The following is an 8247-nucleotide window of genomic DNA, read 5'->3' on the forward strand; positions in this document are numbered from 1 at the left end:
TAGGGCTGGCGGAGGTTTCAGATCCCCGAAACCCTGAAGTATGACCCTGGTTTTCCCGCAGTGGTAGCCCAGCCTGGTAAAAATGAAAATGGACAGCTCGGCCTCCAGGTGGGCCTGCCCGCCTGGGTCCCGCCTCCAGATCCCAAACCCGGGGAGGCAGTGGGTGTGGACCAACTGCCCATCGAGCTGCTCCGGGAGGTGCTGAGCTACCTGCCCCCAAGCACGCTGCTCCGGCACGGCGGCGCTGGTGAGACCTGGTGGACGCCTGGTACCTGTGGCGGAGCATCCTGCCCTGGAAACACCCCGACCTGTGGCCCGTCATCCGCACCTGCCTGCCCCCTGCTGACGACCCCGGGCCTTGCATCCGGGGCCGCTTCAGCGAGCGCAGACCCATAGGGCGCAAGCTCCTCTGGAACCCCAGGGTCGAAGGTGGGGAGCCCAGTAAAGGGGTCCTCAAGGATGCGGATGGGAGGTCTTGAAAGGTGTAGCCTTATGGGAAACCTATGGGACTTCTCCGTGGGCTGGAGGGCTGGTCGGGAACTTGATCACAAATCTCTTTTTTAAAAAACTTTTTTATTTTGTATTGGGGTATAGCCGATTAATAATATTGTGATAGTTGCAGGGGAACAAGGAAGGGACTAAGCCATACATATCCGTGCAAACGCCCTCCCATCCAGGCTGCCGCATATTGAGCAGAGTTCCATACAAACAGTCCTTGTTGGTTATCCATTTTAAATATAGCTGTATATACATGCCCACCCCAAACTCCCTAACTATCCCTCCTCCCCACCATCACACACCTTTTTTATTTTACACAAGACCTCCAGAAATCCATGGTTCAGCAAAGTTGGGACCCCCTGGCAACAGAGGGTCATGCCTAGGGTCCCTTCACAGATGAGCTTCCAAGGCACCTACCAGTGAAATATCCTTATTCCCCAAGGGCCAGGACAGTGGTGAGTTCTTGTTATGGGTTCTCATTGATTTATGTTCTGCTTTCTTAGTTGGAGTCATAAAATGAAGCAAGTGTTGGACCTGGAGGAGGAGGGTCTATGGCCGGAACTCCTGGATAGTGGGAAGATTGAGATTTATGTCTCTGACTGGGGAGTGTGACAAAAACAGCTTTAAAAACAAGGCTGACCTTGGCATGGGTGACAAAGCATGTAGGCCTCCCAACAACCCCTTAGATAAAGCAGGAAGGGAAATGACTTCACCACCATCAGAGCTTTACTACTTAGCCGTGTCCACTCCCTGAACCCTCTCCTAGCCCCCAAAATGGACCTGGACGGGAAGATGCCCGCTTGGATCCTATACAGAGGACTTGGTTTAGGAGGAGGCAAGATAGAGTTAGCTAAGCGATCCGATTCTGGAGCCAGACCCCCCACCCTCAAACAGTGGCTTCCTGGTTTTGTGGCCTTGGGCAAGTCACAGGGTGTAAGGCAGGGTTCCACGTCAGCCACAGAGCCAGTGCTTTGAACTGTGACCTGTTTCAGCACCCTTCATGATCCTTGATCCTGTGGGTTAATGTGTGTTTTGAAATCTCAAATTGAGTAGTTCAGAAAGGGGAGATGACTTCCCCTAGTGGCATAGCAGAACCTGGCATTAAGTTCATGCTTGTCTGACTCCAGAGCTTGCGCTCTGTATGATGGTTTTGAAACCATGATGGTCCATGAGCACCTTCCGTGGGATACCTGACTCAGACAATTTTAAGGGAGGCAAATTCCAAACCTCTACACCTCTGTTCCCTGTTTTAAAATAACTCAGCTACAGGTCACATGTATGGTGGGAGAATCATATAGTTATTCTTCCCAATTGCCATCTCATAGTCCTCCAGTTTTACAGAAAAAGAAAGTCCCTTACTGTGTTATATGGTCCCCAGATGTAAAGACTACTTCAGAGATAGGCAGAGTGACCAGCTGAAATTTTGGCCTTACCAAATTTCTTTCTTTTTTTTTTTTTTTTAAATGGTACATTCTGTGCACAGCCTGATGATGAAGGTTGGGGATTTCAGAAACTCGGGAGCTTTTTAAAAATTGTTTTTAAATTTATTTATTTGTCTGCACTGAGTCTTAGTTTCCAGCATGCGGGATCTTTGACCTTGCAGCATGTGACCCCTCAGGTATGGCACGTGGGATCTAGTTCCCCGATCAGGGATTGAACCCTAGCCCCCTACATTGGTAGTGCAGAGTCTTAGCCACTGGGCCACCAGGGAAGTCCTGTGCTTATTTTATTTTTTTATTTTTAAATTTTTTTGGCCATGCTGCACCAAAATATAAACATCTTAGTTCCCTGAGCAGGGACAGAATTTGTGCCCCTTCCAGTGGAATCATGGAGCCCTAACCAGTAGACCACCAGGCAAGTCCCCCAAACTTATTTTCAATCAAGGCACCATAAACTGCCCCTTCTGCAAATCCATCTCATTAGAAGATGTATTTACAGTCAACTTCTGTTTTTAATTCTTTATCAAACTATTATAGCATATTTGTAAGGCGTTGAGCAATGGTGTACCAGTGGATTGTAATAATCAGTGACTCCTCAGTTTCGCCAAAAATCACCCAGAAACCCTGAAAACTCCCAATGCCTGGGTCACACTCTATACCAATTAGATAGGAGTGTCTAGGATGAGAGAGCCAGGTGTCAAGATCCTTGAAGTTTAGAGCCAACTACAAGGTTAGAGGTCACAACATCAAGAGAACCTTTCAACTACCAGGTAGGGGGATTCTCAAAGCCACCCTCAGCCTCAGTAATTGACTAGAAAGACATAGACTTGAATGAAAACTCTATAACATTAGTTTATTAGAGGGAAAAAAATACAGATAAAATTAGCCAATCACAGGGCAGCATCCAGAAGAAGTATCCAACCCCAGACTTCCATTGCCCTCTCCTCCCTGTGGAGTCAGGATGCATCACTGTCCTGGCCTCCGTGGGTGACAGTATGCAGGGAGTGATGCCAACCAGGGAAGCTCACCTGAGTTTATAGGGGGTTTATCATGTGTTTAATCTTAGCCTCCAGGTCAACTAACACTGCCTGAAGCACCTAAGTCACATTGCTGGTCTTCATGAAATGACTAGCCTCCATTATAGACTATCCATGTGGACATGACCAGCACATGACAATCACATTGGCAGGCTGTTATGGTCTAAGGTCCCCAGGCAAACAAGGTTACTCCTGTCAGACATAACATCCCAAGTGTCCAGAGATTACATCCCAGAAGCAGGGAGCAAAGACCATACATTGGGACCTGCCTATGGGAGGAGGTGCTTCCCAGGTGGTTCAGTGGTAGAGAATCCACCTGCCGACGTCAGAGACTCAGGTTCGATCCCTGGGTCAGGAAGATCCCCTGGAAAAGGGAATGGCAACCCACTCCAGTATTCTTGCCTGAGACATCCCATGGATAGAAGAGCCTGGCGGGCTACAGTCCATGGGGTTGCAAAAAAATAAAAGAAGAGTCAAGACAGGACTTAGTAACTAAACAACAACAGTGGGTGGGGGTACCTTGAAGCCCACGAATCCAGTTAATTACTTCCGAAATGAATGTGCATGCAGACCAGCTGGGGGCTTTTTTTTTTTTTTTTAATGGGCTCATTGTGGGATCTTAGTTCCCCCTTCAGGGATCAAACCCATTCCTGTTGAATTGGAAGCATGGGGTCTGGACTGCCAGGAAAGTCCCTGGGGAGCTTATTTAGTGCAATTCATTGGGATTTGTTGGATATAGGCAGGGTCCAAGCTGCCAAAAGACCCTGATGGTGCTTGTCATTGGAATCACATTTTGGATTTGCATACATGCAAAGGCCATACACGTGAAGCAGGCAGACATCCAAAAAGATGAAGCAGCAAGTCCAGCCTTCAAGGTCTCCCTTCTCCCATAGGTGAACCAGCCAATGTGACTCTGACAGTTTGTATCATCTCATTGTCCAACTTCTAAATGCCAACCAGTCCATCCTGGGTCATTTCTCTTTTATGCCTGTTCCTTTCAGCAATGGACAGTGTCTCCTAGGGGGTGAGTCTCTGACAGGGGTGAGGGGAAAGGATGGTGGAGTTTCTGATGAACTAATGTTGCATAACAAATTGCCCGCAAATTTAGTGTCTCAGTATCAACAGCAGTCATTTTATCTCCTCTCATGGTTTCTATGAGGAGGGCTCTGCTGAGAGTTTCCGGCTCTGGTCTGTCGTGTAGTTCCCTTCAGACATGGGCTGGAGCTAAAGGGCAGAGTGGGCTGTGAGTGTGTACACAGCAGCTGGTGGCTGGCCAAGCAGCTCTTGGTTTAGTCTCAGAGCCTGGCCGTGGGATCCCCCTGTTTGCTCTCGCTGGGGCTTCCTCACAACATGGCGGCTTCGAGGCAGGCAGCTGCTTCCTGGTGGCTCAGGCTCCACCATGCGGCTTCTGGAGAAACCAGCAGAAGCTGCATCGCCTTTGTGACCCTGCCATGGAAGTCACTTGGTGAAAGTCACTCAGCATCACTCCCACCGCACTCTTGGTTACAAAGAACCCGCCTGGATTCATGGGGGTGGGAATTAGACCCCACCCCTGGGTGAGGAGTGGTATGATTCTAGAAGGATGTAGAACTGGAGACATTATGGCAGCCATCTGTGGAAAACATCACCTGCCAGAAGGCCTGCAACTCAGCTTCTGAAGGCTCAAGGAGAATTACTTCTTCCTTTCTATAGGTCAGCCATGTGTTTTCCAACTTCAACGTGTGCCTAGATTGAAGGGGGACTTCCCCGGTGGTCCAGTGATTGGGACTCCATGATTTCACTCCAGTGTGATCACGTGGGTTCGTCTGCCCTAGTCCAGGGCTGACCTTAAAGACTACCCTACCTGCCCGTACCTTCCAGGAGCTGGGACCATTGGCCGGGCCATCTCAGTCATCAGTGGCTTGTAGCTCCCTGGCCTCCTAGGATCTCCTGGGTCTATTCAAGGGTCTGGAATCTTCTACATGTGCTGCTGAATGGTGACAGTTATGGGCAGAACATCTGATCCAGCAGTGACTGGGGTGGGGGTGGAGGCAGGTGTCTAAGCCCCTGACCCTTCTGTACCAGCCATCCATGAACTTGGCACAGAGCCTAGAGGAATCATTAGCATCACTTCTGAAGACAAGACTAGAGAGAAGCCTAGAGGAATCATTAGCATCACTTCTGAAGACAAGACTGTGCTTGGTCACTCAGTCATGTCCGACTCTTTGCGACCCCAGGGACTGTAGCCCGCCAGGCTCCTCTGTCCATGGGGATTCTCCAAGCAAGAATACTGAAGTGGGTTGCCATGCCCTCCTCCAGGGGATCTTCCCAACCTAGGGATCAAACCCAGGTCTCCTGCATTGCAAGTGGATTCTTTACCATCTGAGCTGCCAGGGAAGCCAAGACTGCCAGGTTTCAAATTCCAGCTGTGACAAACCAGATACTCCATATCTGCCCCATCCCTCCAGTCCCACTTCCCACTTCCAACCACTATCCTGGGAAGGCACACACTTTGGGTTACTTTCTCCTTTTTCTACCTATGTTTGTCCCACAGTTATCATACGGCATTGTTCTGTTTTTAAGTCATGTGGAAATATTGTACTCACCAACCCACAACTTCACGTTTACCCTGAGGACCTGCTTTTGAATTAGTCCATATTATTACCTAGAAATCTTGCCCTTTTTGTGTGTCAGTATTTAACTCTTTTTTTAGTGCCCTTCCATGGTGTTTCATAAATTTTTTATAGAATACTGCATATCTTTTGTTATATTTGTTCTGAGCTACCTTAGGCTTTTGTAAATGGAATTTAAAATTTTTAACTTTATATATTTATCTTTGGTTGTGCTGGATCTCCATTGCCGCGCACGGGTTTTCTCTACTTGTAGCAGGCAGAGACTCCTCAGTGCTTGGTCTTCTCATTGTGGTGACTTCTCTTGTTGCAGATCATGAGCTCTGGAGGCTTGGGCTTCAGTAGTTGTGGAACATGGGCTTTGTTGCTCCGAGGCATGTGGGATCTTCCTAGACAACGGATAGAGCCTGTGTCCCCTGCATTGGCAGGAGGATTCTTAACTACTGGACCACCAGGGAAGTCCCTAAAATTTGTTTAACAAAATAATTCTTAATTATAAAAAGTTCCGAAAAAAAAAAAAAAGTTCCACCTTTACCTTTTTTACATTCAGTAATATTAAGTATGGGCTTCCCACAGGGTCGCACAGAGTTGGACACAACTGAAGCAACTTAGCATGTGCGAAATATTAAGTATAGTCACATTGTGGTGGGGCCAATTTCCAGAACACTTTTCATCTTGTAAAACTGAAACTTTTTACCCGTTAATCAACAATTCTCCATTCTTTCCCCCTCACCCCCCAGCAAACACCATTCCGCTTGTTCTCTATGAATTTCCCTACTCTAGGAACCTTGTATAAGTGGCATCATACAGTTTTTGTCTTTTTGTGTCTGGCTTATTTCTCTAGAGTAATGTCCACAAAGTTCGTATTGTAGAATATATCAGAATTTCTTTTTTAAGGTTGAATAACATTCAGCCTCAAAAGCACCACATTCTGCTTATCCAGGCATCTGTCAAGGGACACGTGGGTTACTTCCACCTATGGCTGTTGTGAATATTTCTATAAACATGGGTGTACAAATATCTCTTCAAGATTCTGCTTTCAATTCTTTTAGGTATTTATCCAGAAGTGGAATTTCTGGATCATTTATGGAATTAATTTTTTTTTAACTTTGAGCTTTCACACACACACACACAAAAGGAAAGAAAATAGCATAATAAAACCTCATATCCCCATCACCCAGATTCAACAGTTATCAAGCTCACTTCTTGTTTTATGTTTCAAGTTTGTATTGAAATTATAAGGTACGCACAGAGAAGTGTAATCTAAGCCCATCTGGAACCAGCTAATGACTAAGAAATCAGACACGGTCTCTTGTGCCTCCAGAGTTGTGCCACATCTTAGTTGCAGCTTGTGGGATCCTTGCTGGGCCATGCAGGATCTTTCTTTGCACCTCTCAAGCTGTGGTGTGCAGGCTCCAGAGCTTGTGGGCTCTGGAGTTGTGATGCAGGCATAGTTGCTCCACAGCATGTGGGATCTTAGTTCCCTAACCAGGGATCAAATCCAGGTCCCCTGGATTGCAAGGCACATTCTTAACCAGTGGACCACCAGAGAAGTCTCTTATGTTTAATTTTTTCTCTTTCTGTTCAAATATAAATTTTATGTCATCACTTCCCCCTTTTGAATATTATTATTTCAATAGAAAGCATTAGGTGATCAAATATCTGGCCCCCAATGCCAGGGTGGTTGCTCACCTGCCCTGAATTCATCATGTTCTTTGATACCAGTCTTAAGAGCCCAGTTTTTCCTCTCCTTTTAGGGGGTTATGCTAGAGAATATTTCACAAGGACTGATAGTCGATTCAAGGTTGTTCAATAGGACTTATGCCAATTTCACCCTGTATGTGCCTTATGCATGGCCTTTATAGAGAACAGTAGATAAAATCAATAGTTTCAGGTCATTTTTTTTTCATTTATTTTTATTAGTTGGAGGCTAATTACTTTACAATATTGTAATGGTTTTTGTCATACAATGACATGAATCAGCCATGGATTTACATGTATTCCCCATCCTGATCCCCCTTCCCACTTCCCTCTCTACCCGATCCCTCTGGGTCTTCCCAGTGCACCAGGCCCGAGCACTTGTCTCATGCATCCAACCTGGGCTGGTGATCTGTTTCACCCTAGATAATATACATGTTTCGATGCTGTTCTCTCGAAACATCCCACCCTCGCCTTCTCCCACAGAGTCAAAAATATGGAACACTTCACGAATTTGCATGTCATCCTTGCGCAAGGGCCATGCTAATCTTCTCTGTATCGTTCCAATTTTAGTATATGTGCTGCCGAAGCGAGCACAGTTTCAGGTCATTTAGACATCCTTATTTTATTTTATTTTTTTTAAATTTAGATACATATATATTTTTTTCATTTATTTTTATTAGTTGGAGGCTAATTACTTTACAATACTGTAGTGGTTTTTGCCATACATTGACATGAATCAGCCACGGATTTACATGTGCTCCCCATCCCAATCCCTCCCTCCCACCTCCCTCCCCATCCCATCCCTCTGGGTCTTCCCAGTGCACCAGCCCTGAGCACTTGTCTCATGCATCCAACCAAAAATATGGAATTCTTCATGAATTTGTGTGTCATCCTTGTGCAGGGGCCATGCTAATCTTCTCTGTATCATTCCAATTTTAGTATATGTGCTGCCGAAGTGAGCAC

At 46.3% G+C, this 8247-nt stretch overlaps 2 non-coding genes across 2 annotated transcripts; both read right to left on the bottom strand.

Moving 5' to 3' along the window:
• Nucleotides 1–7771: 7771 nt before the first annotated feature.
• LOC122421884 lies at nt 7772–7878 on the bottom strand. Its single transcript, XR_006263685.1, has one exon. It is a non-coding gene; the product is annotated as a U6 spliceosomal RNA (small nuclear RNA).
• Nucleotides 7879–8140: 262 nt separating this feature from the next.
• On the bottom strand, nt 8141–8247 carry LOC122421878. Its single transcript, XR_006263679.1, has one exon. It is a non-coding gene; the product is annotated as a U6 spliceosomal RNA (small nuclear RNA).

The sequence above is a fragment of the Cervus canadensis genome, chromosome 18 (assembly GCF_019320065.1).
Source record: "Cervus canadensis isolate Bull #8, Minnesota chromosome 18, ASM1932006v1, whole genome shotgun sequence".
Lineage (NCBI taxonomy): Eukaryota > Metazoa > Chordata > Mammalia > Artiodactyla > Cervidae > Cervus > Cervus canadensis.